The 11,488-nt window shown below is 39.2% G+C and overlaps 1 pseudogene; it reads left to right on the top strand.

Annotated features, from left to right (window-relative positions):
• The first annotated feature begins 1,346 nt into the window (after nucleotides 1-1,346).
• Nucleotides 1,347-2,345, top strand: LOC125753968 (developmental pluripotency-associated protein 4-like; annotated as a pseudogene).
• The last annotated feature ends 9,143 nt before the right edge of the window (nucleotides 2,346-11,488 follow it).

The raw sequence follows: 11,488 nt of genomic DNA, 5'->3' as shown, positions 1-11,488 counted from the left end.
GCTCACAAAGAGTTTATAGTCTAATGGGGAATGGAGGTAAGAGTAAAGGACAGACTTTAGTGTGGTAGGTGCTGATGAGGGTTATGCTGGGGTAGGCTATGGGAGAACTGGAAAAGGACATCTTTTAGAATTTCAGTATGAAGTTGTGAGGGGGCTAGGAGGTAGGCTGGGAGCGGGATAGGGGTCAGGAAAGGTAGTTTCCTAGAGAGAGAGCTGAGCTGAGTCCTGAAGGATAATTAGATGATACCCAGGTGAAGTGTGTGTGTGTGTGTGTGTGTGTGTGTGTGTGTGTGTGTAGATGGTAGAGTCTGATTCTGAGATACTTCTTCCTCTCTGTCTTTCAAGGCCTAACTCCTCTGGTGTTGGGTTAAGAAGAGGGAAAGGCCATATGTCCCTTTCTTAATTGCCTATGATTATGGTCCCTCCGTGTTGGTGCCTTTGCTTCGCTAGCTGGCATCTACTGGCCATTGAGAGCTTCTGTGTGGTAGGCAGCTAAATGGTGCCTATCTCATGGGGGCATATGGTTTGCATTTTTAACAGATTCTTTTTATTTATTTATTTATTTATTTATTTATTTATTTATTTATTTATTTATGATAGACAGAGAGAGAGAGAGAGAGAGGCACAGACACAGGAGGAGGGAGAAGCAGGCTCCATGACAGGAGCCCGAAGCGGGACTCGATCCCAGGACTCCAGGATCACGCCCTGGGCCAAAGGCAGGCGCTAAACCACTGAGCCACCCAGGGATCCCCTGGTTTGCATTTTTGAAGAGTCGCTCTTCCTGGTGCTTTCCTCACCTGACTGCTGAGGGTATTCATGGCAATATGTAAGACAAGCAAAAGGTCATCCAGTGTGAGTTTTGTGCCTGAAAAAATTAAGATTCATGCATTCCTTTTTTATTAAGTTATTTATTTCAATTCCAATCTACTTAATGTACTGTATTATATTAGTTTCAGGTGTATAATACAGTGATTCAACACTTTTATGTGTTCCTTAGTGTTCATCATTGTAAGTGTACTCTTTAATCCCGGACACCTATTTCACCCATCTCCTCCCCTACAATTAAGATTTATATATTATTTATTTGACTCACTATATTCCACCTTTTCTATGTGAAGTTGTTAATTCTATTTCATAATGTAAAAAGGATTTGGCAGGATGCACAGGCTTCACTTTCTATTTACTACGTCTGTTAAAAAGGTGGAAAATTTTGAGGTGGTCAAAATTATTCATTAAACACTTTCAGACATTCATAGGCCAGCAAATGTTGCTGCAGTAGAAATGTGTCTTCTCTTAAAAATTCTGGAGGAGTAAGACTTTTTGTCAACCTTGACTTCTCTTTGGATATGGAGAAAGCAAAAGGCAAAAAGGGCTCCACGAAGTCGGGGGAAGACTATCTGGCTGGCCAATCCCAACCTGTATCAGAAGAAGCCAAAGAGAAACAGCAGGCGTATGGTGAACCAAAGTTACCAGGAACCCCAGCAAGTGGGACCAAACGGAAGAGATCTATGAAAGAAGGCAAAGCTTCCCATTCAGAAAAGACGGCACAAGAGAGTACAAGAGTAAGAATTCGGAAGAAAATCCCAGTTCCTCCATTACCTTCGAAACTGCCACCAGCCAACTTGCTTCACGGAGACATCCTGTGGGCCTGGTGCCAAGAACTCAAGCTGAGCACCAAAGGCCAGAAATTAGATGTATATAAGCGAATCTGCGGATATGCTTACCCAGATCAAAAGAAGAACATTCCTGTCACCGCAGAGGAGGCCAAGATTCTCACCCAGACACAAAGAAGGTTGATGATGGACAAAGGGGAAATATCTCTGGAAAGTCCTGGAACAAAGATACCTTCTGATGGAACCTACCCTCCTGAAGTGGCTGCCTGAGGGAGGGGTCTGATGCTCTCCTGGAGGGGGTCAATACTGTTGTTGTGACCACTTCGGCCCCAGATTTGCCTCCTGGTCCAGAATTGCAGCCAGGGCTGGGAAGATGGAGACAGTGGCATCGCTACAGGAGGCCCACGGTGCCAAGTGGTGTGTGGTCCATGGGAGAAGTATGCCTGCAGACACAGAAGGTTGGGTTCACCTGCAATTTCATGCAGGACAAGCCTGGGTGCCTGAAAAGCAGGGGAGAGTATGCGCCCTCTTCTTGCTCCCTGCTTGTAACTTTCCACCCCCACAGCTGGAGGACAATATGCTGTGCCCCAAATGTGTTCGCAGGAATCAGGTGTTAATGAAAAGCCTCCAATGAGCTTTTGATAGCAGGAAAAAGGACACAGCTGTGATTATAATCAATGGTACAAAGAGAACTACAGTCAACTCCGTGGTGACACTGATGGCTGGACTGTAGGCTGCTCACACCCTCCATGCTTCCTGCTTACAGGGACACAGGCTAGTGCATTGCAGATGTTACCCTCCAACCTCCATGGGGCCTGTGGCTTCATGGGTTGAGATGCAGGAGCTCTTAGATTTTAAATTGGAAGAGCATTTCAGAAATTACCATTCATTCGACTTAATAAGAAGAAAAAGTCATTCATACTACCAAACATTTGCCCTTCTGAAATAGAAGTGACCTTAACTTCTTTTAAAGTGGGAACCTGAGCCCCGCCTGGCAGAGGGTTTGGGGGTGGGAGGTGGAGTGAAAAGTACAGGTGTGCTTCCACGCTGGATTTCTCTGCAATTCCAACTCCTCCAGAGACGGCTACACCTTCTTTGTTCGTGACTTCAGGCTGTTGAGTATTTTAAACCAAAGGGAAAGCTGTTATTCTTTCCCACTCCCAAAAACATACTCTTAATATCGAAAACATTTTTTGATGTTTTCTTAATAACCTGAGACCTCTATGGTATGTCTCTGGGATCATAATATGGAACACTTTGCGGGTATTATTTCTACTTGTAACTATCTTGTGTGTTTCTACTGCTTAAAAATATTTAAGGGTACTTCTGAATCATAAATTCATAATGTATTGGATTTTAAATTGTATATAAAATCATCTATTGTATATAGGAGGCCATATGCATTGTGGGCAAATTCTTAATATTAACTCAGGATTAAGCTAAAAATCATTATTTTCTTTGGCATGATTCTTTTTTAAAACCACTCAAATGAAGTATGAGGAACATTAAAAAAAAAAGCTATACATTTATGTAAAAAAAAATTCTGTAAAGCTTTTTTTTTAAGGAACCAAATGATGATTCAGTTTTAGTACTTGTGGCATCATGTTTATATTAATAAATTCATGTGGAAGTGAGAGCTATAGTTCTAGACAGTGTTGCCAACCCATGTCATGAATTGTTTGTGGCTGACACATTTTCTTACAGGGAAATATGCAGTGAAAATCATTAAAATTTATATATTTTCATAAGATATTCAACCGTCAGAGGTAAAACTCATTGTAAAACTGATAAACTCATTTGGTTAGGCAGAAGTTCTAAACTTTGATTTTTCTTTTTTTTTTTTTTAAATTTTTATTTATTTATGATAGTCACACAGGGAGAGAGAGAGAGAGAGAGAGAGAGAGAGGCAGAGACAGGCAGAGGGAGAAGCAGGCTCCATGCACCGGGAGCCCGACGTGGGATTTGATCCGGGGTCTCCAGGATCGCGCCCTGGGTCAAAGGCAGGTGCCAAACCGCTGCGCCACCCAGGGATCCCTAAACTTTGATTTTTCTTATTTTTGAGGAGTACTAATGGTAATCAGATGGGCTGTAGGGTTACATTGCCTTGGTTTGAGCCCCAGATCTGCACTGTTAATGGGGTGATCTTAGCCAATGGGGTGATCTTAGTTGCATTCCTTAATTCTTCTTGTTTCAATTTTCTATTTTTTTTTTTTTAAAGAGAGCAATAGTACTATGTCATAGATTTCTATGAGGATTAAATGAGAACAATTCTTGGAACATTTAGCATAGAACCTAGCACTAAGCACTCAATCAAAATTAAGTATTGCTAATATAACCTATAGTAGTTGTTGTCACAAACTATTATCTTCATGGGTCAGATTTTGACCTTGTGTAGTTTTATGACAAACCATGAACTACCTTGAGGAATTATTTTTAAATCTACAAAAATCATCCAATTGGTCCAAATATGTGTGACCAATTGAGTTACTAATATGTAGATAATTTGGGTTTTGTAGCATGGAAACAGTGATACAAAAACTTGGGTGGGGGGTAGACACTGAACAAAAGGGAAATGATTTGTTGAAGGAAAGATGAAGGTATGTCAGCACTGGTTTGGGGATAATGAGTGATAAAAGCAGGGGTTAGAAGGTGGGAATGGGTTGGGTATTCAGACTTTATGGTTTTGGCAAAGGTCACCCATTAACACTTCTCAAAGAAAAAAGTTATGTAGATTGCCTTTCTAATAGCACTTATGCATATGAATGCACATGTATGCAAATAGGATACAGTTTCACATTTTCCATAGCAGTGTTATTAAATAATCTCACAATGATAAGCATAGATGACCTCCCTGGACAGTGGAGGAGGAAGCCTTGAAGAGACCTATGAGTGAACACATTTGAGGCCATATGCCCTGCATCATCCCAGGTGCTAATCTTCAACAATGTGAACTTGATGAGGTTTCCAATTTATGGGGTGAAGTCAGAAGGTTAAACAGCTAATTACAAGAAAGTGATAATATTCTGAAAGGGGAAGTGGAGAGAGCTATTGGAATGTATGGGACAGCGGCCTTTCATCTGGTCTGAGGAATCAAAAAAGACATTCTGGAGGAAAAGTGCCTACACTGAGGCGTAAAGTATAAGAAGATGTTGGCCAAGTAATTTGGAAGGATGACAAGGAGATAAAGGGAAAGGACAAGTATTCTAGGCAGACAAAAAAAAAAAAAAAATGTGTGCAATGACCCAGCAAAAGGCAAGAACATGATATGAAGGGTTGAAAATACAGTTTACTCTCACTAGCCTGGAGTTGCAAAATAAATGTATGAAGAAACCACATGATTTGAAGGAGAAAGGAGAACTAATGTATGTCCAGCTCTAAGAAACACTTGTATCCCGAGAGCAACCTACAGGATCCACTACCCTGCTAGTTTGCTTCAGCAGGCCACAAGCCAACAAAATCATCCTCTGGTAACAGGCTGTGCTATTACTTGGTGCCCCAAATATTGGTAGTATTCACATTTTAAAGATTGGTAAGATAGAAGATGTTCAGATGTGAGCAAAATTTTGTCTTTACTTTAGGATGTTACTGATTAGCTATTACTGTTTAATTCAATTGAAACACATTTTCAGAAAATATAATTCATATGAATAATGGAGGCTGCTCTCATTTCTCAATCATATACATTAAAAAAATCTTTGGACACGCAATACAAAAGGAGAGAGCTTGAAATTTCTGAACTTTATAGATCTGCTTCCTTGTACAGAATGCAATCCATCGGGTTAAATATAGTCTACCATTGGTTTCTGGGGTGGGATTGGAATGTTATTGAGGTTAATCAAATGACACTGGACTTCAAATACTGTGTGTGTTTTGTTTAGAGATTTGTAGAGAGAAGGGGCAGGTCAGTGTGACTGTGGATTGTTGATACGTGTTTGCACATAGTCAGTACACACTGAATGTTTGAGAAAGAGCCAATAAATGAAAGGAAAATGCCTTTGAAGTCCCAGAACTGGGTGGCAGGTTTTAAACTCTAGACATACTTGAAACACACTGTTAATCCTCAGTTTTTTAAAAGCCGCAAAATCCACTGGTTTTCTGGGCTCTGTTATAGTGGATCAGAATATATACTGCAGCAATTACATAGGGTCATGCAGTTGCAAGGACTCACAAGACTCCACAAAATATGCTTTCATAAACTTTTAATAAAGACAAAGGACACAAAACAGTAAAAGGAGAAGGATTTTTTTTTTTTTGCCCAGGCAAAGATCAGGGATATTTGAGACAGTCAGGTGCAGCTTTCAAGGTCCTCTTTCAAATTGCACAGGACACAGCTCGTCTCTGGATTGCAATCCAACAAGTTCTATGAAGCTGAGGCTTGAGTTTACTGAGAAATCTTTCATATCCTGCAGGTCACAAAGCCCAAACAAAGTTGTGTATCCAGGTGAGCCAAGTGTATAACATTGGTCTGTAAATTTTCAGTAAGCAATGTAGATAAGCTGGTACTTCCAAGGGACTTTCATAATTTAAAGAGCACTTTACAAATTACTGACTAGTGTATTTCAGCTGTATCTGGGCCACCCTTATCAGATCCATGGTTGCAGGGGTGCCTAGAGATAAGCGTAGAGCTGTCACAGCTAATCAGCTGCAAGTTAACCCCATCTTTACACATGTATAAAGAAGAGAGACCAAGAAAAGGATAAAATATTTCAGTTTGTCTAACCCAGACTGTCCCTAGTAAAGCAAAAGAGAATGAATCTATTTGCTAGTAATTTTATTCCTGTTTTAAAGCTTATCTATGGAGCAGAATGAGGGCTCTCTCTAATTAAATGCCTGGCAAGTTAATGTCGATAGAGAAATCTGTAATCTTTGACACTTTAGAGTGAGACTCTGCAACTCTAGGCAGAAGTCCAATTTAATTTTGTTCTATTGTTCTGTATAGTTACGATAGAGATGGAGTGCGTGAGAAGTCCTCAGGCAACCAATGATATAGCAGGAAGCAGGATGAAGCAATTTTTCCTTATTGCTCTCAGCTTGATCTGCAGAAATCTTCATGATTCCAAAGCCAAGCTGCCATAAAAATAACTGGTCTCCAGCTATACATGTATTTCACCTCGGGCAAGTTACTTGATCCCTCTGAGCTACAGTTTTCTTGTACATAAAATGGGGATGGTGATACCAACCACATAGGGATGTTGCAAGAATTAAATGAGTCAATGTACAAAAAAAACATGTACTACAACATATGCAAGCTTTAATTATAATTCCAAAATGTCTTTGTCAGAGGCGGAGTGGGGGAGGGTTAATTAATATTTATCCTAGCAGTAATCTTCTAACAACATCAAAGGCCTAACCAATTAATTCTTTTAAAATTATATCATTCAGGGGTGCCTGGTTAAGTGTCTGTCTTTGGCTCAGGTCATGATCCCGGGGTCCTGGGACCGAGCCCATGTGGGGCTCCCTGCTCAGGATGGAGTCTGCTTCTCTCTCTGCCTCTGCCTTCCCATCCCCCAGCCCAGCTTATGCTCTCTTTCTCTCACTCTCTCTCAAATAAATAAATGGATAAAATAAAAAAAAAATTATATCATTTAGTGGCTGATGTACCGTTCCTTTATTTTTTTGTTTTGTTTTGTTTTTTTGTATTTTTTTTTTGTGTACCGTTCCTTTGAATGCAGTGATTTCTTCATACTGTTCCTCCAGATATAAAACCGTAATACACTGTTCTTGTGTACTGATTCACAGCTAAAACCAATTTAACATACTTGTATTAATTTCTTGTTGCTCGTGTAAAAAAATTACTCAAAACATAGTGACTTAAGATGATACAGATTTATTGTCTTACAGTTCTGAGGGCCAAGTCTGAGATCAGTTTCCTTGGGCTGAAGTCAAGGCTGGAGGCTCTGAGGCAGAGAATACAATACTTTGCCTTTTCTCCAGCTGTCGATAGCTGCCTCTGTTCCTTGGCTTGTGACCCCTTCCTCTGTCTTTAAAGTGAACAAAACAGAGGATCATAGGAGAGGAGAGGAAAAAATAAAGATGAAATCAGAGAGGGAGACAAACCATAAGAGACTCATCATAGGAAACAAACTGAGGGTCACTGGAGGAGGGGAGGTGGAGAGATGGGGTAACTGAGTGATGAGCATTAAGGAAGACACGTGATATAATGAGCACTGGGTCTTATATAAGACCGATGAATGACTGATGTCTACCTCTGAAACCAGTAATACATTATATGTTAATCAATTGAATTTAAATAAAATTAAAAACAAAAACGACAACCACAAAAACAAAGTGTGTCACTCCAGCCTTTGCTTCCATCATCACATCGCCTTCTCTGCTAACTCTTGAGTCCTCTTATGTCCCTCTTAGTAGGACCTTTGTGAATACATTGAACTCATTGGGATAATTAAGATAATGACCCTATCTCAAGATCCTTAACTTGATAATATCTGTAAAGTCTCTTTTATCATATAAATTAAAATTCACAGATTCCAGAGATTAGAACTTGGGGGGCCATTATTCAGTTTACCACACATTATTTTATATTATTCTCACTTCAAGGTGAGGTGGGTTATCTCCATTTTAGAATGTCCATCTGTGGCATCAAGAGGTCGAGTGACTCAACAATACTAGTTATAGCTTTACTTTTTATAAACTCAAGATAAGTTCATTGAGACCATTGTTAATATTACTTTTTATCATACCGTACAGTTTGCAAAACAGCGGAAAGCACAGTATCTCCCTTAGTTCTTAAAACAATCTCAGGAATTTGGTTTTATTGAACTATTCAGTATTTTTATTGAGTATCTGTATTAGGCCAACCCCCGGACTAGGTCAGAGGGATACTGTAGAGACCCGAAACAGGCATGAGGCATGATTCTTCTATTTGTAGCTCATATTCTACTGAGGGAGATGGACAAAAGCACAAATAAATGAGATATTTCAAATTGTGATTCAACACAGCAGGATATCAAATGAGCAAATGGCAGCTCAGAGTGGTGAAGCCATTTTCACAGTGACATACAATAGAAAATGGAAGAACCAGGGCTTCAGTTTATGCTTTTTTTCAAATACTTCTTTCTTGATCTTAGATTTTTGCATATATAAAGTATATCCTATATAGACGACTTTTTTTTTTTTTTACTAATTTGTCCTAAGACATAATAGAGTCTATTCAGTGGGAGCCGTTGTTCTCATGGCTCATGATTCAGACTGTCTCTTAATGCCTATTGGAGCTGGTTCCCCTGTGGTAACTGTGCTACTAGTGCATCTTGCTATTCTGCTAAATTCTGAGCACACTTGGTTAGTATCAGAGTAAGTCTTTATTTTTCTTCTTTGAATCATGCATCTAGCAGTGTCTACCTGTCAAGAAGATCCACAGCTAAATTACTAACATAATGCTCATGTAAGCAAATTTTTATGAATTGTGCTTTCTGAGTGATTTATTACAGCTTTACAGCTTTTGCTGTGACATATTTTATCCACATTTAAATTTTTGTTTAAAATAGCAGCAAGCTGGAACGTAGCTCTGGAAGGAGGATCATTTGGCTTAGAAGCCAATGTTCAGTAAATTCTCCAATATGCATTCACCTTGTTTTTGAACATTTCAGAATGAGCACTGTGTGAGTTCTTTGTGCTTGGGAATGGTGCTGTTCATTGTAATCAGCTGCATCTGTTCAGATGGGGCTGAATCGAGTTAAATACGATCGGTCCTTCTTCCCATATGAGCTGTGCACAGACAGCTCTGGTGATCTTGAGTATGTGGTCATTACTCACTGTTTGCAGAACTTGGCTTTGTTTGTTGCTCTTTTTTCACATTGTTGTTTGCAGAGGGTTGCCACTTCTCTCAGAGTTTTTCTTCATGCACAGGGTTCAAAACCTAGGCTCACTAAATATATGCAGAGATCAGGTAGATGCAATAGTAAGATAAATGACCTTATTGAAGTCATAAAAGACACAGACTTATGTGCTCTGACATCACAGCCCCAGGGAAAGTCCAAAGCCCTCCAAGGTGCTCTTCCTCATGCTCACTGAAACCTGAAATTGTTTAACAAATGGTGAGATTTTATTTCATGTGGAGAAGAGCTATATCAGTTAGAAATACTTTTAGGCTTTAAGAAACTGCTTTACTAGTCATATGTGAAATAACAGGGCTTTCTTTTTCCCTTACATATCAGGAATTAGGGCCATTTCTGACATTGGTTTTGTGGCTTACCAATGTCTGGCTCTGAATCAGGGTCTCAGTGGTTTACTTGGTTTTGTCTTTATGACAAACTTGGTTCACCTTTATGGCAAGGTAGCCACAGCAGCTCTGGGCATCAGTCATGTCGAAGGCAAGAAACTCCTCCCATGCTTGCCTCCCATGCTTGCCTCAATATGAGAGAGGAAGGCGTTCCCCTAGAAGCTTTCCTTCCTCCATCAAACTTCCTCTTCTATCTCATTGTTCAGAACTTGTCATCTAAACCAAGAGCCAGGTCTACCTTCTCTGAATTGAAGAGAATCAATACCTTGATACCTGAACTGAAGCTTGATTCTAATAGCAAGGAGGAAGGATGAAGAGGTGCCATTTGATGGAGGCAACAAACTGTCTGCCACAGAAGTATGTGTGGCACACACATATTCATGAAAATGCACATATGTGGAGGTATATATATATATATGCAACAAGTGGTAGTAGTAAATATTGAGTAATAGATTCTCAATACATTTTAGTTGAATAAATATATCAATACAAATGGAGTCTGACAAAAATTTATTCAAAAATGTAAAAAAGTGGTACCATAATGAAATCCAAGGGCAGGTGTGATAAAGAGGTATATTCCCTGACTTACTATAAATAAAGTACATATATGTAGGTGTATGCATGTGTATAGTGGCAACAGAAAACAGAAAGAATTAACAGGCAACAGGAAAAGGGAATGAGGGAAATTTAAAACAAGATTAAAAAAAAATCTTTGTGTTCTGCAATAGCCAAAATATGGGAAGAACCCAGATGTCCATTGCTAGATAAATGGATAAAGATGTGGTATATATATACCGTGGAATATTACTCATCCATCAAAAAGAATGAAATCTTGCCATTTGCAACAATGTGAATGGAACTAGAGGGTATCATGCTAAGGGAAATAAGTCAGAGAAAGACAAATATATTTTTTCACTCATGTGGAATTTGAGAAACAAAACAGGTGAACACAGAATAAGGGAAGGAAAAATAAGATGAAAACAGAGGGAGACAGATCATAAGAGACTCTTAACTATAGCAAACAAATTGAGGGTTGCTGGAGGGAAGGTGTGTGAGCAGATGGGGTAACTGAATGATGGACATTAAGGAGGGCACTTGATGTAATGAGCATGGGTGTTATATGCAACTGATGAATCACAAAATTACTTCTGAGACTCTTAATACATAATATCTTAATTAAATGGAATTTAAATTAAATCAACAAAATAAAACAAAAAATACTTTGTTTTTGATCAAGATAGGAGATGATGAGGAACAATAGATGTGGGGAACATGAGTTCTGATATGATGGTGGATGCCCCATTGCATGATCCCTCAGGGCACCCTTTGCTTCATGCTCCATGTAACTGCTACAATCTTGAGTTGTGCAGTATACAACCTATATGGCTATATGCCGAGTTTCTAGAGAAAGGGAAGATGTTCAAAATCCAGTCTAGGGCTAAATTTGCCTTTCTGAGGTGGTTTCAAAATGAAACCTACTGATTGTTTAGTATAGCCTTTGAGAAGTGAATGTAAAAATTAAAATTTCTACTTAAATTTGCTTTATCTTAAAATGTGATGTTGTTCTGTGACAAAGCCACATGAATTATAGCCTCAGAACTTTGTCCTCCTGTTGTATCTGTTTTTTAAGTCTTCT

Source organism: Canis lupus, chromosome 29 (genome assembly GCF_003254725.2).
Source record: "Canis lupus dingo isolate Sandy chromosome 29, ASM325472v2, whole genome shotgun sequence".
Taxonomy (NCBI): Eukaryota; Metazoa; Chordata; class Mammalia; order Carnivora; family Canidae; genus Canis; species Canis lupus.
This window is presented reverse-complemented; position numbering and strand designations above follow the sequence as displayed.